General features: G+C 44.2%; 1 long non-coding RNA gene and 2 pseudogenes across 1 annotated transcript; 1 reads left to right on the forward strand and 2 right to left on the reverse strand.

Annotated features, from left to right (window-relative positions):
• Positions 1-389: 389 nt before the first annotated feature.
• On the reverse strand, positions 390-10755 carry LOC134809009 (uncharacterized). The gene is made up of 3 exons (XR_010153490.1): positions 10347-10755; positions 2894-3126; positions 390-1786 (listed from the first exon to the last, which is right to left on the reverse strand). It is a non-coding gene; the product is annotated as an uncharacterized LOC134809009 (long non-coding RNA).
• PANTROV1R-PS274 (vomeronasal 1 receptor panTroV1R-ps274 pseudogene) lies at positions 20408-21267 on the forward strand (annotated as a pseudogene).
• LOC741466 (tricarboxylate transport protein, mitochondrial-like) lies at positions 22291-25832 on the reverse strand (annotated as a pseudogene).
• Between the last annotated feature and the right edge of the window lie 1153 nt (positions 25833-26985).

The raw sequence follows: 26985 nt of genomic DNA on the forward strand, positions 1-26985 counted from the left end.
CACCATGGAATACTATGCAGCCATAAAAAATGATGAGTTCATGTCCTTTGTAGGGACATGGATGAAATTGGAAATCATCATTCTCAGTAAACTATCGCAAGAACAAAAAACCAAACACTGCATATTCTCACTCATAGGTGGGAATTGAACAATGAGAACACATGGCCACAGGAAGGGGAACATCACACTCTGGGTACTGTTGTGGGGTGGGGGGAGCGGGGAGGGATAGCTTTAGGAGATATACCTAATGCTAAATGACAAGTTAACGGGTGCAGCACACCAGCATGGCACATGTATACATATGTAACTAACCTGCACATTGTGCACATGTACCCTATAACTTAAAGTATAATAATAATAAAATTTAAAAAAAAAAAAGAAAGATGATCTCACCACGACCAAGTGGAATTTATTCTTAGAATGCAAAGATATCTTAAAACATGAATTTTTTAACGTATAAAAATTGATCAATGTGTACACATTAACAAAATAAAAGAAACATTGATCACCTCATGGATGCAGAGAAAAGTATTTTATGAAATTCAAAATCTTTTCAGGGTGAAAACACTCAAAAAAGTAGGAATTTTAAAACTAAAATACTACCATTGTGAAATCCACACATTAAAAAACCACATCAAACAATGTACTCCAGGGTGAAAGACAAAAAGCTTCTGCTCTAAGCTCAGGAACAAGGCAAAGGTGTCTGTTTTTGCCACTTCTATTCCACATAGTGTTGGAAGTTCTAGTCAAATTAAGAATTAAAAAGAAACAAACTATCCAAATTGGAAATGTAGAGGTAAAATTACTCTAGCCTACAGATAATATAATTTTATGTGGAAAGCTCTAGAGATTTCACAGATCCACACAAAAAGTATTACAACTAATAAATTCAGCATAGTAGCAGCATACAAAATTAACATGCAAATATCACTTGTGTTTCTATACAGTAATGATGAATAATTAGAAAACAAAACTAAGCAAACAAGCACATTTACAATAGCACTGAAAAGAATAAAATACGTCAGGAGTAACCAAAAAAGCAAAAAATTCTATTTTGCAGAAATAGAAAAATCCTATCTAAATTTCATATGGAATCTCAAGGGACCCCAATGAGTCAAAATTATCTTGAAAAAGAAGACCAGTGTTACAAAATTTACACTTACTCATTCCAAAGCTTAATACAAAGTTCCAAAATAGTGTGGTTCTGGCAAAGAGACACTGGAACAGTATAAAGCAGCATATGGTCAAATAATTTTTGATGGGGATACAAAGACCGTTCAATGGGCAAAGGACTGTCCTTATAACAATTGGTGCTGGGAAAAAATGGATATCCACAAGCAAAAGGATGAAGTTGAACATTTACCCTACACCATAAACAAATAAAAAGTCATCAAAGACCTAAAGGTAAGAACTTAAAGTATAAAATTTTTGAATAAAATATAAGTAGAAAACATCATGACAATATCACAAATATAATGACACATTTAGAAAAGTAGATGTGGCCAGGCATGGTGGCTCACGCCTGTAATCCCAGCACTTTGGGAGGAGGAGGCAGCCGGATAACGAGGTCAAGAGATTGAGACCATCCTGGTCAACATGGTGAAACTCCGTCTCTACTAAAAATACAAAAATCAGCTGGGCATGGTGGCGCATGCCTGTAGTCCCAGATACTTGGGAGGCTGAGGCATAAGAATCGCTTGAACCCAGGAGGTGGAGGTTGCAGTGAGCCGAGACAGGCCACGGCACTGTACAGCCTGGTGACAGAGCGAGACTCTGTCTCAAAAAACTAAAAAAGAAAAAAAAAGAAAAAAAGAAAAAGTAGGTGTAAAACTATCCATAGTAGATACTCTCATTTACATAAAATCCAGTAAGAAAACAAAACTGAAGTTCTGGCTTCCGGTAATACTGGAGTAGCTTGCTAAACTAACACTCTCACAGATAACAATGATACAATCTGGATAAAATATTATATATAGTTACATAGAAACATCTATATACAATACATACATACGTGTGTGCAACTGAATGAGAATTTCAACCTTTCCCACTGTAGGGAAGATAATTATTCTGTTTAAATTCAGCCACATTTACCCCCTCTTCAAATAATAACAATGCTCTTCCAAAGAATACAACAGAATTTAGTCTCTATAACTACTATTTATAATTTCTATTACACAATATTAAAATTCATAAAATGTGTGAAGAAATGTAACATGCAAACTATACACAAGATAAAAAGCAGGCAGCAGAAGCTATTTCTAAGATGTCCGAGATGATGTAATCAGCAGACAAGTATTTCAGGGCAGCTATTATAAGTACGTTCATGGGGGGTAAAGGAAAATATTCTCATAATGAATTAACTCATGTAGAGTCTCAGCAGAGACATGGAAATTATAAAAAGAGTAAAATAGAAGACAATAAAATAATAAAATAAAAAGAACTTTTAGTTTACAGAGTAGAAACAGAAGACAGCAATAGAACCATCCAATCTGAAGACTGAAACAAGTTTAAAGAAAATGAAAAGAGCCTAAGAGACCTGTGAAATGATTGAGTCTGAGACAGAGAGGGAGAGACAGAAAAATTAAATATAATACAAAAACAAATAAACAACTAATAGCTGAAAATTTAAAAACTTGGTCAAAACCGCAAATTTTTATATTCAAAAGGTGAACACACTCCAAAACAAAAACAAAAACAAATAAAACCATATCGAGGCCCTGCTGCGATTTAGAAAACTGGCAGAGCAAGATTTTCCAGGGAGTTGCTATGATTTCTCATTTTCACTATTTATAATAATGGAAAATATGCACTCCTTAGTTTTCTTCTTGGAGAAAGTCTGACTTGTCAAACACAGATGACTTTTCAGTTTAGTTTTCAAGGTTTAATTTCTTACCTTGGAAATCAATTAAATTTGTTTCTTCAAAATGTCGCAGTAAAATTGCTCCTCCAGACAGATGTCCACGGAGATTCTGTCCTGCTGCGTCCGCCTTTCACAGAACTGAGGTTGTTCCTACACCAGTTTCAGAAGCGTGTAGGCATGCTTTATTACAGTGGCAGCAGTGTCCCTGTGCGAGGTCTAACCCAGGTGTGGGCCCTGCAGCCAGCCCGGGGGTCCAATGGGTCCTCCTATGGAGCACAGGAAGAATCGTGGCAGGCCAGAGATAGACAAAAGGTGGCTTTTAAAAGGGAAGTGTCAGGTTACCAGGGACTGGGTACTTTTACACGCGGACCTTCGGCCCTGCCCATAGAAAGGGGCAGCACTGCGCATCTCTGAAGGAGTGTGGCAAAGGGTGGGGCAATAAGAAGGGTGGGGCAGAAAGGAGTGGCCCCTCAGGAGGAAGGGGCGGGGAGATCCCAGCTACTAGAGGACGCCCGTTCCAATGGCAACTCTGCCAAGGCGCCTATGAGAGCCTCTTGGCTTTTACTGTTATGCCCAGACCGTTTGTTCCCCAAAGAAGACCACCAGAGTCCAGAGTCAAAGCCAAGCGGCAAGGATCTTTACTACAAGTTCAAACCTGGTCCCTCCATTCCACCGCATACAAGAGGGCCCCAAACAATGCGAGTGTTTGCTTTTTTATAGCCTGAAAGTTACAGGGGAACAAAGGAATTCTTTTGGTTCCCACTCTTTCAGTAAAACTTTGAACGGCTGTCCCCTCATCTGTCCCCTTATCGGAGACTTTCCTGGTGGTGTTTGTACTGGGCTTGTTTGTTTTGAGCCCGGGGGAAGTTTAAAAGATATATGGTGATATGTGGTGGGATGGGAGGATGGGATGTGTTTGTACTGGGCTTGTTTGTTTTGAGCCCGGGGCTGAGGAATGTGCCTGGCTCTTTTCATTACCCCCCTTTCTTTTCAGGTATTTTTTTAGAGCCAATCTTGGGTCTTATAAGTCTGATTCTGTTTCAGCGTTTACAGGTTGGTATTGGGCTCTGAGGACCATGAGTTGTACAGTGTTAAACCTTTCTTTAACGAACCGCAAAATTCTGTTAACAACACAAGGTCCTACGGTAAGCAGAAATAGTAGACTCAGCAGGGGTCCAAGGAAGGGGGCTAACAGAGAAAACATAGATGAGTTCCACCATTGGTCTGCAGCTGAAGCAAACTGCCGTGTTCTTACTTCTGTGCTTAACTTGCGTAACTGTTGGACTCGGTCTTCCACTAGTCCTGATTCATTTATGTAGAAACAACAGTCTTCCTTTAGAAACATACACATTCCCCCTTTTTCAGCAGTGAGTAGGTCTAAGGCCCTCCGGTTCTGCAAGGTTACCTGTGCTAGGGACGTGAGCTGCCACTGGAGGGAGGCAAGGGACTCAGCTGACTCCTCCATAGCAACGGCAAATTGTTGGTACAGCTTGTTACTTTCTATAAGGGTGTGACCTAGGGCTCCCCCAGCCAGTCCAGCCACCATGAAGGATGCGGTGAGGGAGATTCCTGCAATGAGGGGGAGAAATATGGCTCGTGCAGGTCTCGGTCTAGGGTCTGGGTGAATAACAGCACTAGTCCAGTTACCGGTATACCCTAGGAACTCGCCGGCAGTAAGTAGAGTTAACCGGGGAACTAATGTGACAGGAAGACACAGTAGGTTGGTAACAGAGGGGCTTGATAGGTTTTTAGATAATGTTCCATTACACCAGAAGAATATGCCTGACGGAGCCCTTAAGGTGATGTTTGGGGGCGTTGCAGTGATGTTGCAGAGGCTGGAATTAGTTCCTGAGAAACAGTAGGGAAACTTCTCTTGACTGGGGTTTAGGTATAGTGGCATGTTAGGGATAGGGGCATATGAGAGGTTTTGGTGGTTGTTAGCTTGGGCAGAGGTGGAGGATCCCCATGGCAGGGGGACAGCGGTTAGCGGTGGATGCCCTAGAGTGGCACACAGAAAGCAGCCAGACAGGCTGTGAAGTCCTGTAAGGTTGGCAAGTTCTAATCCTTCTTGCAATAATTTTAACCAGGAAAAAGGACGTAAATCTTGTGTCAGGCGGTTTTCTTGTCACTGGATATTTCCATGGACCGGGGGCCGTACCTGCACTAGACCCCGCCACAGATAGAGGTGACTGCTAGGCCATGTGGAGGCGGAGTAGTATACAGCCCCGTGTTGAGGCGTGGTCCAGCGGGAGTTCCAGGGGTCTCTAACTATCCATGTATATGAAAGGTCTCTATCTCGTCTGTGATGGAAGGGCCATCTGGGATCTATCTGTTCTTTTCCACCCCACCATTGGTATTTATGGATGTTACAATAGTTATAAGGGCAGCCGGCACTTTGGTGCCACCAATAGTGCTTACAATTGTATTCAGTCTGATCATACTCGAAGCATATTATTGGTGCCACTGGTTTGGCTACTGGGAAATTGGTAAAATTTAGTAAAATTGGGCTACTGCACCCTGAGGAGGGGCAATCTGCACTGGCCACTAGTTTCCCGGGCTTATGAGGTTGTCCAGGGTGGGTTTGGTTTTCACAAAGCCAGAATCTCTAGACAAAGGGATTAGGAGCTGGCTTTCTGTTTTCCCCAGCGGCCACTAGGGCGACCAATGTTAGAGTTAGACTACCTAACTGCATGTTTGCAGTGAGCTATGCTGCCGGCGCAGGGTGAGTTTTAAGGGGTTGTTCTTGTCCGGTGCTTCAGCCGCCGCCGTGATTGGCCCCAGAAGGTCGGAGGTTGGGTCCACTGGCTTGACGTGGTTGTAGTGGATCCACGACACAATGCCTTCTACCTTCAGGGCGGTGGGTGTGGTCAGGAGTACTTGGAGTGGTCCTTTCCACCTGGGCTTTAGGGTCTCTTGTCGGTGTCGCTTAACCAGGACCCAGTCTCCCGGCTGGTAAGGATTGGGTGTCAGTGGGGGACTGGTCTCATATAGCTCTTTCAGCTTGGGCCAGATTTCTTGGTGAATTTTCTGTAAGGCTTGTAAGGAAAATAAGAATTCAGAGACATTTTCTGTTTCAGACTTAAGCAGGTCATCTTTTAAGCTAGGAACCAGGGGTGGAGGTCTGCCATACATGATTTCATAAGGGGTAAGGCCCAGTTCGTAAGGGGTATTACGGGCCCTGAACAGAGCATAGGGGAGAAGGACTACCCAATTAGTGCCAGTCTGTACAGTCAATTTAGTTAAGGTCTCTTTTAAGGTCCGATTCATCCTTTCTACCTGTCCTGAACTCTGGGGCCTGTAAGCGCAATGTAGTTTCCAATTTGCCCCAAGGATGGAAGCCAAGTCCCGACTTACCTTAGCGACGAAAGCGGGCCCATTATCTGACCCTATCTGGATGGGGAAGCCATACCTGGGAAGGATATCTTCCAGAATTTTCTTTGCTACGACCTGAGCAGTTTCTCTTTTGGTTGGGAATGCTTCAGTCCACCCCGAAAAAGTATCTACAAAGACAAGTAAGTACCGGTACCCGTACTTTCCTGGCTTTATTTCAGTAAAATCTACTTCCCAGTAGATACCGGGCCTGGTTCCCCTGAGCCTTGTTCCTGTTGCAGCTTGAGATTGGGGGTATGCGTTGTTAAGCTGGCAGACTTTGCAACTTGTCACGATACTGCTGGCCGTCTCAGCTATATGTCTGATTTTGAGCTTGGAGCGTCTGATCAGGTCTATCTTCCGCCGGGCCCCCAGGTGGGTGGTTCGGTGGATGTGTTCTAACACCTGTTGTCCTAATTTTTCTGGTAGGATGGTTTGGTCATTAGTATCAGTCCACCACCCATTCTGGATTTGTTTCAGGGGAAGTTTGTCAATCCACTGGAGATCTTGTTCTGAATATTCAGGGAAATATGGCAAGTCCCGGGGGCCCGGGTCAGGGAGCTGGAGTACAAGGAGTTGGCTGGGAGCCTTCGCCACATTTCTTGCAGTTTGGTCTGCCAGAAAGTTGCCTTGAGCAGTTGGAGTAGTTAGTTTCTGATGCCCTGGGCAATGTACAATGGCTAATTTTTCTGGCCTCCATAGGGCTGTTAGCAGGGCTAGGATCTCTTGCTTGTTTTTTTATCTCTTTTCCTTCAGCTGTCAGTAACCCTCGCTCCCTGTAAATGGCCCCATGTATATGCGCTGTTGCAAAAGCATATCGGCTGTCTGTATATACTGTCAGCTTTTTCCCCGCCCCTAAGGTAAGAGCTTGGGTGAGCGCTATCAGTTCGGCCTTCTGGGCCGATGTCCCCGGGGGCAGGGGTTCCGCCCAGATTACCTCAGTCTCTGAAGTTACTGCCGCCCCAGCGTACCTCTGGCCTTGATGCATGAAGCTGCTCCCATCAGTGAACCAGACGAGGTCGGCGTCAGGAAGTGGGCGGTCCTGCAGGTCTTCTCAAACTCCGTGCACCTGAGCTAGTATCTTGGTGCAGTCATGGAGTGGAGCGTCCATGTCCGGGTTGGGCAGCAGCGAGGCAGGGTTTAAGGTCGTTGGGGGCAGGAAAATTATCCTGAGAGGATTTAGTAGTAGTCCTTTGTAGTGGGTGAGCCGGGCGTTACTCATCCATCGATTAGGTGGCTGTTTGAGTACACCTTCGATGGCATGTGGAGTAACGACCCGCAATTCTTGCCCCATGACAAGTTTATGAGCATCTTGCACCATCAGAGCCGTGGCCGCAATCATTCGGAGACAAGGGGGCCACCCAGCAGCTACTGGGTCTAACTTCTTTGACAGGTAGGCAACTGGCCTCCACCAGGGGCCTAAGTTCTGAGTTATTACCGCCTTGGCGACACCCTTATTCCCATCCACGTATAAGTGGAAGGGCTTGGTAACATCAGGTAGTCCTAGTGCAGGCGCGGAGAGTAGGGTGGTTTTAATCTGTTGGAAGGCCAACTCGGCTTTTTCTGTCCAATTAAATGGCTGTTGCCCCCGTGTTGCCTGATACAAGGGTTTAGCCAGTTCTGCGAACCCAGGTATCCATAGTCTGCCAAATCCCGCCGACCCCAGGAATTCTCTCACTTGTTGGGTGGATTGTGGCCTGGGGATCTGCAGAACAGTTTGTTTCCGGGCGTCTGTTAGCCAGCACTGCCCTCCCTTAAGCAGGTACCCTAGATATGTTACCTCTGGCTGTAGATGCTCTTTCTGTACCACTGCTGCCAGGACCTTGGTCATTTTTTTTTTAGTGGCCTTAAATTGCTTTTCCTCTGGAGTATCTCTGTTATTGTAAATCCGCTGGGCTATCTGAAGGAGGTCCTGAATCCGCTTTCCCTCCAAGTCTTCTAATTTCTGGAGTTTTCTCTTAATATCTGGGGCTGCCTGATTTACGAAAGACATTACAACAGCTGCCTGACTTCCTGGAGCCTCTGGATCTATGGGGGTGTACTGTCTAAAAGCTTCCATTAATCTTTCTAAGTAGGTAGCTGGGCTCTCTGTCTTTCCCTGCAGAATAGAATATACTTTCGCCAAATTAGTGGGCTTGCGAGCAGTTGCCTGGAGACCTGCCATTAGAGTCTGGCGATAAAGGTGTAGCCGTCCCCTACCTTCTGCTATGTTGTAGCCCCACGCCGGCCTGGTCAGAGGAAAGGTTGCGTTTATGAGGTCGGGGTTGGCAGTCGGTTGACTGTCGTCCCCCGGGACCAGCTTTCTAGCTTCTATCTGTATTCTCTCTCGCTCTTCCGTGGTGAACAAAATTCGGAGGAGCTGCTGACAATCATCCCAAGTGGGCTGGTGGGTGAACATGACACTATCTAGTAAAGCCAGTAAATCTTTGGGGTTGTCTGAAAACCGAGCACTCTGAGTTTTCCAGTTATACAGATCACTGGTGGAGAATGGCCAGTACTGGAGCCTGGGGATTCCTGTGTCATCTGGGGGTCCTATTTCCCAAAGGGGTAAAGCCACTGTGGAGTCAGGCGGCTGAGGGGGGCTAGTCTGTGAAGTGCGCCCTCGCGTCCTCCCCGCCGGCCCTTCAAAGTTACTTTCCCTTTCAGCGGGCCCGTGTGTGCCGGCCGCCTCCCATCCGCCTGCTCCCTCCCGCAGCTCAGCCAGGGGGGCTGGGGCCTGGGGCCCGGAGGGGTACGGAGGGGGTTCTGTGAACAGTGGGTCCCCGCTGTCAGGTAGAACAGGATGGGGGGGGCAGTTGGTTGCTTGGATTTTAGTGGTCGAGCAACCAGTGCCTTACAGGGTTCAGAGGCCAATTGGAAAGGGGACAGCCAAGGAGGCGGGTTCTCAACAAGGTCCTGCCATATGAGGATATATGGGATTTGATCTAAGTGGCCCGCACGCCCAGGTAGGAAAATCTTGGACTTTACCCTAGTGATGACAGCAAGTCGGAAGGTCCATTTGGGCGGCCACCCCACCTCAAAGGCAGGCCATTCGGAGCAACACAGAGTAATTAGCTTTCCTTTCCTGATTTCTATACCAAGATCATGGCCCCTTGCTCTAACTTCTTTGAAATTACTTGTAAGGAGAGATAGAGGAGTGCTCTGGGTATTACCCATCCTGTAATAATTTGTAGTCTCTTCCTGTAAAGGAATGTGGGTTTGAATCCCTGTAAAGGAAATCTGATCTGACTTATTAATGATATCTAATCGCAGGCGCACTTTGGCAGCCCTGGTCAGAGGCAGCTGCTGCCCGCCAAACCGGGGCAGCTCAGATCAGAGACAGATGCTGCCCGATCAACCGGGCAGCTCAGATACGGCTGCTGCCCGCCAAACCGGGGCAGCTCAGATCAGAGACAGATGCTGCCCGATCAACCGGGCAGCTCAGATACGGCTGCTGCCCGCCAAACCGGGGCAGCTCAGATTGCAATATAGATCAGATGAGAGCCAGGGGACGTCTCCCACCAGTCTCCGCTGGCCGTCCTATAGCGCATCCGCCAGGACTGTGCCAGCTCCAGTTTCAGACCTCGCGAGTCACAGATTCGGATTCAGAACAGACACAGACAGACAAACGGAGATGAGCCAGTTCACCTATCAGTAGATCGATCCTAGCAGATCCGTTGACCAGGGGTCTGGTGGGCTTGGGGAATCCCGGACGAGCCCCCAGATGTTATGCCCAGACCGTTTGTTCCCCAAAGAAGACCACCAGAGTCCAGAGTCAAAGCCAAGCGGCAAGGATCTTTACTACAAGTTCGAACCTGGTCCCTCCATTCCACCGCATACAAGAGGGCCCCAAACAATGCGAGTGTTTGCTTTTTTATAGCCTGAAAGTTACAGGGGAACAAAGGAATTCTTTTGGTTCCCGCTCTTTCAGTAAAACTTTGAACGGCTGTCCCCTCATCTGTCCCCTTATCGGAGACTTTCCTGGTGGTGTTTGTACTGGGCTTGTTTGTTTTGAGCCTGGGGGAAGTTTAAGAGATATATGGTGATATGTGGTGGGATGGGAGGATGGGATGTGTTTGTACTGAGCTTGTTTGTTTTGAGCCCGGGGCTGAGGAATGTGCCTGGCTCTTTTCATTACCTGGTCTGTGAGAAATCAAACTTTGGACACAAGTCATGAAGCCGACAAGCCCGGGAGACACAGTGTCAGAATTACAAGGTGAGATCAGCCGCCCGGCCAAGCTATCTTCTCGCTAGCAGGTGAGGCCCGTGAACACCCAAGCTCCCCTTGGCACGGCGGAACCGCAGTGGACGCGTGGAGGGGCTCCGTAGAGGAGGGACCTTTGCTTGGGATGCGGGGAGCTGTAGTCTCTTATCTGCACCCAGCTTGTTAGTTGTACGCCTGCAGGACTACAATCTCAGCACAAAGCAGGATTGTAGGGCAGTGCGGATCCCTGGAGGGAGACAGCATGGTGCGCTCCTGCCGGCCATGCTGGCTGGGGTGGTGTCTTAGGCGGTTCCAGCCGTTAGTCACAGGGCGGCCGGACTACAATCCCAGCATACAACGGGAGTGGAGGTGGTGACCTTGAGAGAGGGCCTGTGCTGTGCACGCCTCACCGGGCATGCTGGGAGCAGTAGCATCTTAGCTGCTTCCGGCCGCTGGTCGCAGGGCTGCGGGACTACAATCTTCGCATGAAATGGAAGAGAGGGTGGTGCGGATAGCTTGAGGAAGGTACGGATACCTTGAGGGAGGTATGGATACATTGAGGGAGGTACGGATACGTTGAGGGAGGTACGGATACGTTGAGGGAGGTACGGATACGTTGAGGGAGGTACGGATACGTTGAGGGAGGTACAGCGGTGGTGCGCGCCTTGCAGGGCATGCTGAGAGGAACAGTTTTTTAACTGCTTCTGGCTGTTGGTGGCAGAGCTGCGGGACTACAATCCCAGTATGCTACGGGAGTGGGGATGATGCTGGTCCCTTGAGCGGGGGGCAGCGCGGTGCCCTTCTGCCGGGCATGCTGCTAATAGTGTCTTAGCTGCTTCCGGCCTTTGGTCGCAGGGCTATGGGACTACAGTCTCAGCATGCGCAGGGTTCGAGGGTGTTGCGCAGCCCCGCAGGGAGGGGCAGGGCAGTGTTGACCTCTGTTTCCAAACCCATGCTGGCTACTGAATCTGTGCCACCCCTGGCTAAGGGGAGTGAGTCCATAGAGGGACTTGAAGGGCAGGTCTGGGCTGGGCAGTGAGGAGAGTATGACACTGCAAAGTGAGCCTCGCTTTTGCCAAAATCGGTCGGGTCTCAGGCTCACCCCACCTCCCGCTGCTCAGTTCCGTTTCCCTCCAGAGGATCAAGCCTCCTCCCGCCCAGGGGGCCTCCTGCTTTCCTAAGCTGCTGTGGAATCGGCCTGAGGTCCCAGACGCTGTCCATTGTGCTGCTGCTCTCTGCTTTCTCCAGCCAGAGTGCCAGTTCATCCGCTTTTGGGAGAACTCCACCGCCTGGCCTGCCCACGGAAAAGGTCACAGCTTTGCAGGGGGGTGACATGGGCTATGGCTTCCTGGAAATATCACCCTCACCAGCGCCTTTTAGATGGATGTGAATTTTGAGACATGAGGGAGGGTAATTATTGGTTTACCCAGGAGATGCTAAGAGCAGAGGAGAAAACCCTAATTTCCAGGCATGTGTCCTGAGCCAGGGACAGGCTGTCCAGACCCTAAGCCCCCAGTGCCGCCAGAGAGCAGCCTACTGCCCTGATTTATGTGGAATCCCCTTCGTGCTGCTGGGCCTTAGCGTCAGGGACAGCCCAGTCAGGTGAAGGTGGGGATGACCCATGGGCTTCTGGAAGTGGGTTGGTGGTCCTGGGAGGGCCAGCCCATCCCCCCTTGGAGAGGGTCTTTGTGCTGAAGGATGCCCACAGAGGCCTGGGTACCAGGAACACTGCTGTAGGCAAGGTGCCTTTCTTCCAGATTTGGCTGGAAGGAAGGAAGACTTGGTCAGCTTTTCCACCCAGCCATCTGGCCCTTACAGGGCTGCTCCCCATGGACCTGGGTTTGTAGAGTCCTCCAGGGCTTTGTGTGGCCCACTAGTTCTGATACTGAGGACACCCCTGCAGGCTGTTAATTTCAGAACAAGGGGTGTGTGCAGACTGGGGCATGGGTGCTGTCAGGGTACCCCAGGCTGCTCCAGGGACAGTACCCCAGTATTCAACTTGGCTTGGGGCCCCCTGCCTCATGCCCTTACTCCAGGGCTGCTTGGCCTGGGCTTGAGCCATGGTCCAGAACTCAGGTGGCCCCATTGCCACCTAATATAAGGGCCTGTCTCCACAGTGGGTGAGACACCCCTGGGCACTGGGCTCTTCAGTCATCCAGGGCCATCCACTCCCTGGCATGAGTTCCCACATTCAGCTGAACTCTGTCTGGCTCTGGACTGGGGTCCCTCCTGTGCCCTTTCCCTGAATCCTCTCTGGGTCCCAGACACTGATCCTCTTCACTCTCTGGCTTAAGGCTTGTTCTCCTGACCTCCTTGGAGGGGTGCTCAGGATTGAGGACCCCTGCTGTTCTCTGGGGCTGTTGGTACTCGGAGGTGTGGGTGTTGGCTTGCACTGAGAAGTCCAACCCCTTCAGTGCCCTTCATGGGTCCTTTAAGAGCAGGAGTGATAGGGTGTGGGGGAGTGCCTTAGAGGGGTCTTGCCCTCATCCCCTGCCCTGTCTCTGAGATGTGTCCAGTAAACCTGAGGTCAGCACCTCAGGAATGAAATAATGTCTTTTGCAGCAACTTGAATGAAGCTGGAGGCCATTATTCCAAGTGAAATAACTCAGGAATTAAAAATCAAATGCCATATGTTCTCACTTATAAGTTGGAGCTAAGCCATGCGTATGCAAAGGCATGCGGGGTGACATAATGGACTTTGGGGACTCAGACATGAGGGTGGCAGGTGGATGAAGGATGAAAAAACTACCTGTTGAGTACAATATATACTACTCAGGTGACAAGTGCACTAAAATCTCAGAATCCAACACTATATAATTCATTCATGTAACCAAAAACCACTTGTACCCAAATGATATTGACATTTAAAAAAATTTAAAACTAACAAAATTTATAATAAAAGCTTTTAAAAAAATAAAAAATAAAACAGTGTCAAAGTGTTAATTTCTTGTGCATTGCATAGCAAGCCCCTTTTGCTCAATACCACACTCACTACTGGAGAAACAAAACCTTGAAAATTAAAGAAGAACCTGCACATAAATGATAATTCTGATAAGTTATTTATACACTGCCTACATGAATATTACAGATATGTGTTAAAGACAAAGATCTATGTTAGATTGGGTCAGCTTTATGCTTGGTCATTATATTTCCAATTCTTCTCTCTCAAAATACAACAGTCATGGGTTGCCATGGTGATTATTCCAAATGCATTGTGATCATATGGAACTGGTGACGTGTTCTCATTTCCCTTTCAGTTATAAAATAAGCCTGATGTTCCTAGCCATCAAAATCTCACTAACACCTAACTACTTCAGTTTCAACTGTGGTTCCTATTTCAAGACAATCACTCAAGGTTGCAAATCACAGAAAGACAAGAATGTTTTCATTAACCAAAACATTAATCAAAAATTATACCCCTTGAGGCCATGTAATTTGGTTTTTATTTAGTTTATTGTCTATTCAGGTCCATAAAGCCTACAACTGCAACAACATATACAGTTCATGATGACTTAATATTTACTGAATAGTAAAATTAATACATGTTAAGAGTAGATCTGGCTTCAGGTAATCAGGGCTGAAGTGATATGTGCAGTGGTCAAGGACAAATGTCAATGTATAATCTGACCTCCTGCACTCGAAACACACATCAATACTTTAAATGCCTCAGAAGAAAGTCACATAAGAGAATAAATGAAAGAAAATAGAAAAGTTGTTAATTAGATTAAGAAGGAATTAAACCTGGTTTTAAAATAGAGAGATAAAGACATACAATATAAAAATACTGAAGAACAAGTAGCATAGGCAGAGGAGCACTAAAGGTATAACAAGAAAGAAATATATCTAAAAATATTAGTTTCTGAGTTAAGATTGTAGATGTAGAGACCTGACAAAAAGAGTTGTTCCTACACATTAACCAACCAAACAAACAAACAAGCTGGAGAAACTACAAACGCATGGTCGATTTCTCCTGAGCCCTTTAGAGAACTGAGGTCACGGGGAAGACAACAAACTCAACATCAGGGCATGCAGGAGCCTGGCCCCAGGCTTTCAAGTGCACCCTGGTGAACTGGTGTAATTAAGCCAGAACATTTGAACTAGTTCCTGGTGGCTGTGTGTCAGTGGGTGAGGAGAATGAGAAACCCTGGAGTCTACAGACATAGAGTCTACATTTTTCTGTATATTTTTTCTAGGAACACTATAAGGCCTGTTAGAGAAGAAAGGGTAGAATCCCGAGAATGTTTTCCCCACAGTGCTGATAAGGAGAGACCACTATCCCATCTACTGCTACAGCTCTGGAGACATAGCTCTCCCATCTGTCATATAGAACACAAGGACCAATCTGCAGAGAAAGAGCATCCAAACCTGATCCAGTGGACACTGGGGAAAAACTCACCACAGCTGAGTGTGGAAAAACAAGGCCAACACACACATCTCTGCACAGATACATCTCCCATCAAGAAACTAAAGTGTTAATTTACAGGGCACTGTTGCAGACCCACTTCAGCTGGAAGCTAGGAACATGGACAAGGAGCCTCTCTACCACCGAGGGAGAGAGAGGAATGTGCTCTTGTCCTGGCATTGCATCCACAGGAGGGGCAAGAAATTCTTTGAAGGTCAGTAACCCCATACCCCAATTAACAGTGCTTAAGTGTGAGGCTCCCTCAGAACATCAGAGATATCTTCACTCCCTCACCCCTGCCACCAGGCTAAAAAAAAAAAAAAAAAAAACAGAACAAAACAGCGGAATATAGCTGGGCCAAGTGCAAGAGACCAAAGTATAATGAGAGGGATTTGAATTATTTTTTTGACAGAGTCTTGCCCTGTTGCTCTGGCTGGAGTGTAGTGGCATGATCTCAGCTCACTGCAACCGTCACCTCCCGGGTTCAAGCAATTCTTCCGCCTCAGTCTCCTGAGCAGCTGGTATTACAGGTGCCCACCACCACGCCCAGCTAATTTTTTTGTATTTTTAGGAGAGATGGGGTCCCTCTCTGGTGGTAAAATTGATGAGAATATGACACTTTTTATCATTAATCTAGTAAAAATAAAACAAAGTGTTATTTTTCTGATATAGATTTATACTTCAGTATATGTCAGGCAGACTGTAAAGAACTCTATCAGAATATTGATAAAATAATGCAACACTAAATATTAAATATTATATACTTATATATAATTATTATTATATTGCCCAAAATAGCATATTCTCTAATGCGTATTTTGCAGTAGGTTTGTAAATAGCTTCTTTCTCTCATGACAATCCTTCTTCTTTTTCTAATGTCTGATCAAGCCCATAGACTTTATAATCAGTCTTTGGTTCCTGGTCCATTTAATTAATGGTGGTGTTTTCCCTAACATCCATAATTGTTCATATGCTTTGTGGCTTACAGTATTAAGAATATCCCAATATATAAGTGAGGATAATGAAGATAAACTTGATCTGTATTATCTGCCTTCTGAGAGTGCTCAGGGGCTTTACCTTCAACCGAAGGGCAAGCTGGTTGCTACATCTCATAGTGAGTGCTGAGTTTTGCATTTAGATTGATAAGTGTGTGCTGTATCCAATAGAAGCGAATTCTTCTTTACACTCAGATCGACCTATGAGACTTCATGGGTTTTTGTTCTATTTCACTCAGGTATGCCCAGGTTTTCAGATCTCATGACTACTTTATTTTGGAGTTGCCAGACTCAGCAAATAAAAATACACGACACACAGTTAAGTTTAATATTCAGAAAGAAAACTGTGGTGGGAAATCAGGGACCCCAAACAGAGGGACCAGCTGAAGCCATGGCAGAAGAACAAGGATTGTGAAGATTTCATGGACATTTATTAGTTCCCCAAATTAATACTTTTATAATTTCTTATGTCTGTCTTTACTGCAATCTCTAAACATAAGTTGTGAAGATTTCATGGACACTTATCACTTCCCCGGTCAATATCCTTGTGATTTCCTATGCCTGTCTTTACTTTAATCTCTTAATCCTGTCAGCTGAGGAGGATGTATATTGCCTCAGGACCCTGTAATAATTGCATTAACTGCACAAATTATACAGCGTGTGTGTTTAAACAATATGAAATCTGGGCACTTTGAAAAAAGAACAAGATAACAGCAGTGTTTAGGAAACAAGATAGATAGCCTTAAACTCTGACTGCTGGTGAGCTGGGCAGAACAGAGCCATATTTCTCTTCTTTCAAAAGCAAATGGGAGAAATATTGCTGAATTCTTTCTCATCATGGAACATCCCTGAGAAAGAGAATGTGTGCCTGCGGGTAGGTCTCTGAACTGGCCCCCCCTGGGCATAGCCTGTCTCTTATGGTCGAGGCTGCAGAGATGAAATAGACTCCAGTCTCCCATAGCGCTCCCAGGCTTATTAGGAAGAGGAAATTCCCGCCTAATAAATTTTGGTCAGACCAGTTGATCTCAAAACCCTGTCTCCTGATAAGATGTTATCAATGACAATGGTGCCCAAAACTTCATTAGCAATTTTAATTTCGCATCCGTCCTGTGGTCCTGTGATCGCGCCCTGCCTCCACTTGCCTTGTGATATTCTATTATCCTGTTAAGTACTTGATGTCTGTCACCCACACCTATTCACACACTCCCTCCTCTTTTGAAAATCTCTAGTAAAAGCTTGCTGGTTTTTGTGGTTTGTGGGCCATCACAGATCCTACCAACGTGTGATGTCTCCCCCGGACGCCCAGCTTTAAAATTTCTCTTTTGTACTCTGTCCCTTTATTTCTCAAGCTGGCCGACACTTAGGAAAAATAGAAAAAAAACCTACGTGATTATGGGGGCAGGTTCCCCAATAGAAAACAAATAACTTTTTAGTATAACTATAAAATAAACATTTGCATGTAATATTTCTATTCCCACCTATTATATATTACATACATACACACACACACACACACACACACACATCCTTTTGCTTACCTGAATTTCATATTTAATGTTCTTGGACTTTTTTTGTTGACCTCAATCCATAAGAACTGTAGTTCTCCCCAGTACAGTTTCAGCACCAATGACCAAGTCTCATCAGAGAAGGAGGCCACATGATGATCTAGCAGATAGACTCTTTATTCAGTATGTGAGAGTCATTTACAGACTGGGGACATAAATTAGAAATGATGAGCTGGATGTCTTTCAGGGTGAAAAATTACTAAATTTCTAATCTATGTTACTTTTTCTATTTATTCTCTCTGTTACATAACCTATGATACAGACAGAATAATAATATAATTCTGATACATGGTTAATGAATAATTCCACATATATACGTGATTTATATCTAAATATTGCTTTACTTGTAGTGGTTTGTTAACCTTCTAATGTGGAGATCATTGAGCCTTTCCGTGAGTATTCTCCTGGTGTTTCTCCTGAGTGCAACATGGCAACAGATTTTAACTGAGCTGAGGGCCCAAATGTGCATTGTTGAGAACTATCAATTGCTTGGTTCTGAAAGTTGAAATAAATATGTCCCTTTATTAGATTAAGTGCTTGAAGAAAAAGTAAATAAGATACTGCAATTTCTCCCTATAAACTCATACATATCAGGTATGCAGTTTCTCCTGTATAAACTCATACATATCAGATATGCACTTTCTCCTTTATAAACTCATACGTATCAGGTGGGTTTAGAGCAATATTCTACCTCAACCATTATTCTCTGAGTACAAGCCAAGAATGCAAACTGTCACATGATCTGTATTGCCTTGCATATTTATGCTTATGGGCCAGAGTAGTTTTAACTGACGTTGAAAACAGTTGAACACTCTTACATCTCACGGGAGGAATAGAGTGAATATAAAAGATTTTTCTCAGCATTTTACAGCTGAATTGTTCTACATCCAGTATTAAATTGATTTAATAAAATAATACTGCCAGCATCCAAAGAAGATACCATGAGAACAATTTCTGAATTATTCAGTACAATTTCATAATAATATTTTCATACGGAGATCTCTCAATTAACTTATGAGAGAAATTGTCTTTATTATTTGAGAGCAAAGTATTTTTGAAGACATGAGTGGGTATCTTTATATTAAGTGAAGTCTTAAGAAAAAGATCGCTGTGTGAGCATTTTAATGTAACTTTATGAATGCCATAAATTTGAAAAATGTGTTTTTTGTTCTCTGGAAAATTGAGAGCAGGACGTTTTAACACTTCCATTCTGAGACGTTAAAGAGAGTTAATATAAGGGGTCTCATATAAAAACTAAGCTAGAGGAGAACCAAAGCGTTTTGAAAAGATACAGTTAGTACAACTGTAGGGACCAGCCCCACAGGGTTGGTGGGTCTCTCCCCATGTGTGGAGACAAGAGAGTGTGTAGAAATAAAGACACAAGACAAAGATAAAAGAAAAGGCAGCTGGGCCTGGGGGACCACTACCACCAAGTCACGGAGACCGGTAGTGGCCCCAAATGCCAGGCTGCACTGATATTTATACAAGACTGCACTGATATTTGGATACAAGACAAAGGGGCAGGATAAGGAGAGTTAGCCATCTCCAATCATAGGTAAGGCCACGTGGGTCACGTGTCCACTGGACAGGGGCCCCTTCCCTGCCTGGCAGCCAAGGCAGAGAGAGAGAGAGGAGACAGAGAGAAACAGCTTATGCCATTATTTCTGCTTAGTAGAGACTTTTAGTACTTTCACTAATTTTGCTACTGCTATCTAGAAGGCAGAGCCAGGTGTACAAGATGGAACATGAAGGCAGACTAGGAGCATGACCACTGAAGCACAGCATCACAGGGAGTTGGTTAGGCCTCCGGATAACTGTGGGCGAGGCTGACTAATGTTAGGCTCCACAAGAAGTGGAGGAGTAGAGTCTTCTCTAAACCGCCCCCACCCCGTGGGGAAAGGGAGACTCCCATTCCTGGTCTGCTAAATAGCCAGTGTTTTTCCTTGACACTGAGGCTACCGCTAGACCACGGTCTGCCTGGCAACGGGCATCTTCCCAGACAATGGCGTTACTGCTAGACCAAGGAGCCCTCTGGTAGCCCTGTCTGGGCATAACAGAAGCCTCGCACACTTGTCTTCTGGTCACTCCTCACTATGTCCCCTCAGCTCCTATCTCTGTATGGCCTTTTTTTTCCTAGGTTATGATTATAGAGTGAGGATTATTATAATACTGGAATAAAGAGTAATTGCTACAAACTAATGATTAATGATATTCATATGTAATCATATCTAAGATCTATATTTGGTATAACTATTCTTGTTTTATGTTTTATTATACTGGAACAGCTCGTGTCCTTGGTCTCTTGCCTCGGCACCTGGGTGGCTTGCCGCCCACATACAACAATGTTCATATCCTAAACTCCAGAATCTGTGAATATCTTAGGTAATGTGACAAAGGAAAATTAAGATATAGATAGTGTCAAGGTTAACAAGCAGCTGACTTCATGATAAATTATCTTTATCATGAGCAGAAGCCTCATGTAATTAGAAGGGCACTTAAATATGAAAGAGGGAGAAAAAAAGAAACTTTATCACACTGATGTGATATTAGATCAACTCAATGCAATATTTTTTTCCTAAGAAAATTTTTGGGGATTATTTTTCCATTAGCATAAAGTTCAGTTCAGTTGTTCAAACACCTGTGATTTATTTTTACATGCATATTACCATGGATGGTGATAATTAAACAAAAAATGCAGAAAATAAAGAAATGCTTTCTGAAGAGTGAGCCCAGGTACTATATTATTATATGAGTATAGACAATGTGGACCGTACATGTGATTACATGTGATTGTAAATGTGTGGATGTTTTATATATGTATAAGTAATTTGTTGTATAATATAGTGCTCAGGCTGCATTTTTAAAAATTTGTATGAGGTGGGTTTGATCAAGATAAATGGGTGAAATAAAAATGATAAGGTTGGTAATAGTTTTGACTATGCAATAAATAACATTGATGATAGAAGTCTTATTGCTTTTTTCAAATATAGAAAAGATGATTCCTCTTCATCATTAAGATTACCATGTTGCACTTATAGTAATATAAAAAATGCCCTTTTCTTCCAAGCTGTCATCGGACTTACAGCCAACACCTTCCTTCTCTTCCACATCTTCACAACCCTTCTGGATCACAAGCCTAAGTCCACTGACCACATCGCCTGTCACCTGGACCTTGCACACTTAGTGATGCTCCTCATTGTGGTCTTCTTGGCATCTCCAGACCTGTTTGAGTAACTACATTTGCAGAATAACTTAAAGTGCAAGGCATTTTTCTACCTGTACAGGGTGATGAGGAGCCTCTCCAGCTCCATCACCTTTCTCCTGACTGTGCTCCAGGTCATCACCATCAGCCCCAGCACCTCCTGGTTGGTGAAGACTAAACAGAAATTCACAGGTTACATTTTCTACTCCTGTTTCTTCCTATGGGTTCTCAGTTTGTCTCTCAGTAGTAACCTGCTTTCCCCTACTGTGGCTTCTTCTAAAGTGACCAAGACTGATGTGCTAAGTATCAGTAAATACTGCTCACTTTCTTACATAAGCTTCATCTTCTAATATGACAAAGACTGATGTGCTAAGTTGTGCTTTATTTCTTGTCATTCTATTATTCCTATACATATAATTACATTCATATTGCTATTATTTTCTCTTTTTTATATGGTTGTATTCATTCTGCTGAAAACTCCAGTTCACTAATCCAGTTCACTAATTCTGTCGTCAACTCGGTCTAATTTTATATTTAACTCACATATTGTATATTAAATTTATTTACTTTTAAATTATTCCACTTGTATTTGTCTCTTTTCCCAATTTGCTTGTTCAGTTTATAGTTCCCTGCTGTTTCAAAATTATTTCGATATCCTCTTTTCCCCACTTGTTTTGACTTAAAGATTTAAAATATATATCTGGCCAAGCACAGTGGCTCATGCCTGTAATCCCAATACTTTGGGAGGCCGAGGCAGGCAGATCACTTGATGTCAGGAGTTTGAGACTAGCCTGGCCAACATGGTGAAACTTTGTCTGCAGTAAAAATACAAAAATTTAGCTGGGCGTGGTGGTGGGCGCCTGTAGTCTTAGCTACTCGGGAGGCTGAGGCAGAAGAATCACTTGAACTCGGGAGGTGGAGGTTGCAGTGAGCTGAGATCACGCCAATGCACTCCAGCCTGGGCAACAGACTGAGACTATCTCAAAAAAATAATATAGGTATTTCCAATATGCCAAGTTTATGTAGTGTCTAATTTCTTCTTACCCCTTTTCCTGGTACCTCATTTTCTTCTGTGCTTCATACTTTTAATGAATTAATTTTTGCAACAGGATCTGGTTTATTCTGCCTTGGCAGGGTGGTCCTGAGAGTGGCAGGTGCCACCCTCTTCTGGGCAAAGGGAGGTCCAGAAGGCCAGTTAGGGCCAATGGTGGGAGAACCTGGGGGTGGAGTGGGGTTGGGGATTTGGGCTACAGCCCCTGGAATGCGGTGAAACCAGGATGAGGCCCAGAGGCAGCTGTGGTAGGCCAGGGCAGGGTGGAAGGCACTGGACTGGAACCAGGCAAGGTCTACAGGGCCAAGATCCCATGCCACACGGGCACCCTGGGAGGCGGAGCACAGTGTCCCATGACACAGAGCATGAAACACAGGCCCAGGGCTCACAGTAAGCACATGGACAAGTGGACACAGATTCACAGGCCAGTTGACATCCAGCCATGGTGGGACCAGAGGTAGACACGATGTCACATACAGACCACAGGGAAGACATGGCACAATGGGACAGATGGATGTGATGGCCACAATGCACAGACCAGGCCACAGAGCTCGAGGGATATGGGAAGGGGCCTTGTGGCATTTCTGCACTGGAATCATGTGAGACAAGGGTGGCCGGGTGCTCTGGAGGTGCTGGGGTGGTCCCCTCACGGCCCCTCTGAGCTTACTCTGTCTTCCACACTTTGTTGAGCAGCTTCCTCACCTCATCATAGATGATAAACACTATGGCCACATGCAGGCAGACCCGGCCCAGGCGGGCAATAGTGCCCTTGTAGAAGGTCTTGTGCCCTTCCCTCAGGATTTGCAGCCACAGTCCCATGTGTTCTGCATTTGTGCGCCTCCAGGTCCCGCATCTGGGGCTCGATCTCGTGCAGAGGAGCATTTCCGAAGACACTGGCCGCTCCCACAATGGCTCCGAAGACCCCAGCGACCAGCGAGTTCATGAGTTTGTTGGGGTTGTCCGCTCGGTACCAGCTGCGCAGGGATGTCAGGACAAAGAAACAAGTTGCCTGGTTCCAGCCCTCCTTCAGCGCGGGGCCTGTGGGACCCCGGTAAGTCCCGGTGTTCCCGCACAATCTCCTAACCCTGTGGAAGAATCCCCTGTACTTGGATTTGGAGAGGTCTGACCATGGATTAACTTCACCTTGATGGTCTCCATGGGCCATAGGACCACCACGGCCTCGGCCACGCTAGCTCACTGGCCGCACCGCTGCCCGCCTTGCTGTTCACCAGTCCCTGGGCATCCCGCATGTGGTTGCTGAGGAAGGCCTGACGCCGCCTTGTGGATGAAGCCGCAGAGCAGGGAGCTGAGGCTGCGGCCCAGGCCCAGGCTGCCTTGGCTGCGACTGTGTGCCTGCAGGCCCCATGCCCGGTATCCGGTGGATGCGAGTGCTAGTCCAGCTGCAGCTGCATCTTCACGAACTCGGTGGGGAACGGGATGCAGATTTTTTTTTTCTTTTCCTTCCTTCCTTCCTTCCTTCCTTCCAACTTCCTTCCTTCCTTCCCCTTTCTTTCTTTTTTTTTTTTTTTTTTTTTTTTGACAGAATTTTGCTCTTGTCCCCCAGGCTGGAGTGCAGTGGCGCGATCTTGGCTCACTACAACCTGGATTCAAGCGATTCTCCTGCCTCAGCCTCCCGAGTAGCTGGGATTACAGGCATGTGCCACCACTCCCGGCTAATTTTTTTGTCTTTTTAGTAGAGACGGTGTTTCCCCATGTTGGTCAGGCTGGTCTCAAACGCCTGACTCAGATGATCCGCCCGCCTCGGCCACCCAAAGTGCTGAGATTACAGGCATGAACCACCGCGCCCGGCCCTGTGATGTAGATTTTGATGCTGCCAGCCAGGCTGCCTGCCGGGATCGCCTGCCCTGGAGCAGGAGCATCAGCCGGGCGTTCCAGGACGCAGGCATGGCATGACCGGCAGGAGGCGGAGTGCCCGGCGTCTCTTGGGATCGGAGCCTCCTGAACTCCACGCTGGGACCTTAATTTGGTTTTAACACAAATAAAGATCTCACATAAAGATAAAAGGGGATGTGTTGGCTTGTAATTTTTGTTAAAAGCAATGGTATATGTTGTATAGGATAGTGTATTGGGATCAACAGGTTTTTGGGTTTTTTTTTTTCAGCCCACTGACATTGAAAGGGATAAACAGTTTTTTGGTTATTAGTGAGCAGTTTTCTCTCAGGCCATAGTGTAGGGGTTTGTGGTCATGTAGATGAGAGGTAGGCTGGGATTAAAATTTGTTATGGCAGTAATAAGAGCAACAGAGCTAGACTCTGTCAAAAAAAAAACCATAGTTAGTAGAAGAAAAAAATCATAGGATTATAGGATTAGAGCAGAAAAAAAATAAAATGAAACAAAAACTACAAAAGATTAATGAAAATATTTGGCCTTTTAGAAAAGTTAAAAATTGGCAAACCTTCAGCAGACTAAAATTTTTTTTTAAATTTAAATTAAAAAATGAGTTAAAAAAGGAGATATTACAACAGATAACACACAAATTCAAAGATTGGTTTGTGGCTACTATAAGCAACTGTATGCCAATACATTGGAAAATCTAAAAGAAAAAAATAGACAAACTCCTAGAGACATACAACCTACCAAGATTAAACAGTAAAGAAATCCAAAACCTAAACAGACCAATAACAATTAATGAGATTGAAGCTTTAATAAAAAACTCTTCCAGGAAAGAACAGCCCAGGACCTGATGGCTTCATTACTGAATTTTACCAAACATTTCAAGAAGTAATACCAATTCCTATTCAAACTATTCTGAAAAATAAGGAGGAGGGAATACTTTCAAACTCATTCTATGAGGCCAGTTTTACCCTGATATCAAAACCAGACAAAGATACATCAAAAAAAGGAAACTGCAGGCCAATATCTCTGATAAATACTGATGCAAAAATCTCAACAAAATACTAGCAAACAGAATTCAACAATACATTAAAAAGATTATTCATTATGACCAAGTGGGGTGTATCCCTGGGATGCAAACATAGTTTAATATACACAAATCAATAAATGTGATATGTCGTATCACCAGAATGAGGAAAACAGCGTGGGACTAGCATAAGAACAAACACATAGACCAATGAAAAAGGATAGAGAACCCAGCAACAAATCCACACATTTACAGAAAACTCATTTTTGACAAAGATATCAAGAACATACAGTGGGGCAAAGACAGTCTCTTCAATAAATGGTGCTGGGGAAACTGGATATCCATATGCAAAAGAATAAAACTAGATTTCTATCTCCCACCATATCCAAAAACAAATCAAAATTAATTAAACATGTGAATATAAGACCTCAAATTATATAAAACTACTATATATAAAAAAGTTGCGAAAAATTTTCAGGACATCAGTATGGGCAAAAATTTCTTGAGTAATACCCCACAAGCATAGGCAACCAAAGCAAAAATAGACAAATGGAATCAGATAAAGGTGAAAAGCTTCTGCACAGCTAAGGAAACAATCCACAAAGAGAAGAGACAACCCACAGAATGGGAGAAAATACTTGCAAACCACTCAACTGACAAGTTAATAATCAGAATATAGAAAGAGCTCAAACAAGTCTATAGAAAAACATCTAATAATTCAATTAAAATATTGGCAAAAGATTTGAAGAGGCATTTCTCTAAAGAAAGCATACAAATGGGAAACAGGCATATAAAAGCTGAACCTCAGAGAAATGCAAATCAGAACTACAGTGAGATATTATCTCACCCCAGTTGAAATGTCTTATATCCAAAAGACAGACATTAACAAATGCTGACGAGGATGTGGAGAAAAGGGAACTTTTGTGCACTGTTGGTGGTAATGTAAGTTAGTACAACCACTATAAAAAAAACATTTTGAAGGTTTCTTAAAAAACTAAAAGTGAGCTACCATAGCTACCATGCAACCCAGCAATCCCAGTACTGGGTATATACCCAAAAGAAAGAAAATCAGCCTGTTGCTTCACTGTTTACAATAGCTATGATTTGAAAGCAAACTGTCTACCAACAGATGAATGGATTTAAAAAAACGTAGCACATATATACAATGGAGTAGTATTCAGCCATAAAAATGAGATTTTGTCTTTTGCAATAACGTGGATAAAAGTGGAGAGTATGTTAAGTGAAATAAGTCAGACACAGAAAGACAAACTTTGCATGTTCTCACTTACCTGTGGGATCTAAAAATCAAAACAATTGAACCCATGGACGTGGAGAGAAGAGGTTAGTTTTCTTAAACTCTTTCAGAGGTTAAGCAAGATAGTAGGGGCTGGCGGAAAGGTGGGGACTGTTAATGGGTACAATAAATAGAATAAATATAACCTACTATTTGGTAGCACAAGATGACTATAGTCAATAATAATTTAAGTGTACATTTTATTTTATTTTATATTTTATATTTTATTTTATATATTTTATTTTATTGAGGTGGAGTCTTGCTCTTGTCACCCAGGCTGGAGTGCAATGGTGCAGTCTTGTCTCACTGCAACCTTTGCCTCCCAGGTTTAAGCAATTCTCCTGCCTCAGCCTCCTGAGTGGCTGGGATTGCAGCCACCTGCCACCATGCCCAGCTAATTTTTTGTATTTTTAGTAGAGATGGGTTTTCACCACATGCCCAGCCAATTGCACATTTTAAACTAAGAGAGAATAATTAGACTGTAAGACAAAAAATAAATGCTTAAGTGGGGGAGGGTGTATCCCATTCTCTATGATGGGAGTATTATGTATTTCATGCCTGTATCAAAACATCTCATTTACCCCCATAAATATATACACCTACTGTGTCCCCACAAAAATTAAATAAATTAAATTTTAAAAATTAAAAAATAAAATAGCATAGAATTAAGTAGGCCCAGAAATATGAGGATTTTAATGAAATGATAATACCTAAGTAATAATCAATCAAGAAGTAAAAACAAAGTCATACTTCACTCCCATTTTTGTTTCTAATCTATATGTTTTCTACTTTAAAGCTGTAGAATTTTCTTTTTTTCATTGCTAATTATATTTTAATGTGACTAGTCTGGGACTATTTTTTCTAAAATTTTCAGTTTTTCTATATAATTTTTCTCTAACTTTTAGGTTCTTTGTTTATGCCCCTTATATTTTTGAGAAGTGTCTATTCAGATTTTTGCCCATTTTAAAACTGGATTATTTAATTATTTTCTATTGAGTTTTTTGTTTCTTTTGTATTCTGCTTATCAATCGCTTGTCGGACGTGTAGCTTGCACATATTTTCTCTCTTATCTCTTTTTTCTTTTTGAGACAGAGTCTCTCTCATCACCCAGCCTAGTGTGCAGTGGCACGATCTCAGCTCACTGCAACCTCTGCCTCCCAGATTCAAGCGATTCTCCTGCCTC

The sequence above is a fragment of the Pan troglodytes genome, chromosome 20 (genome assembly GCF_028858775.2).
Source record: "Pan troglodytes isolate AG18354 chromosome 20, NHGRI_mPanTro3-v2.0_pri, whole genome shotgun sequence".
Classification (NCBI taxonomy): domain Eukaryota; kingdom Metazoa; phylum Chordata; class Mammalia; order Primates; family Hominidae; genus Pan; species Pan troglodytes.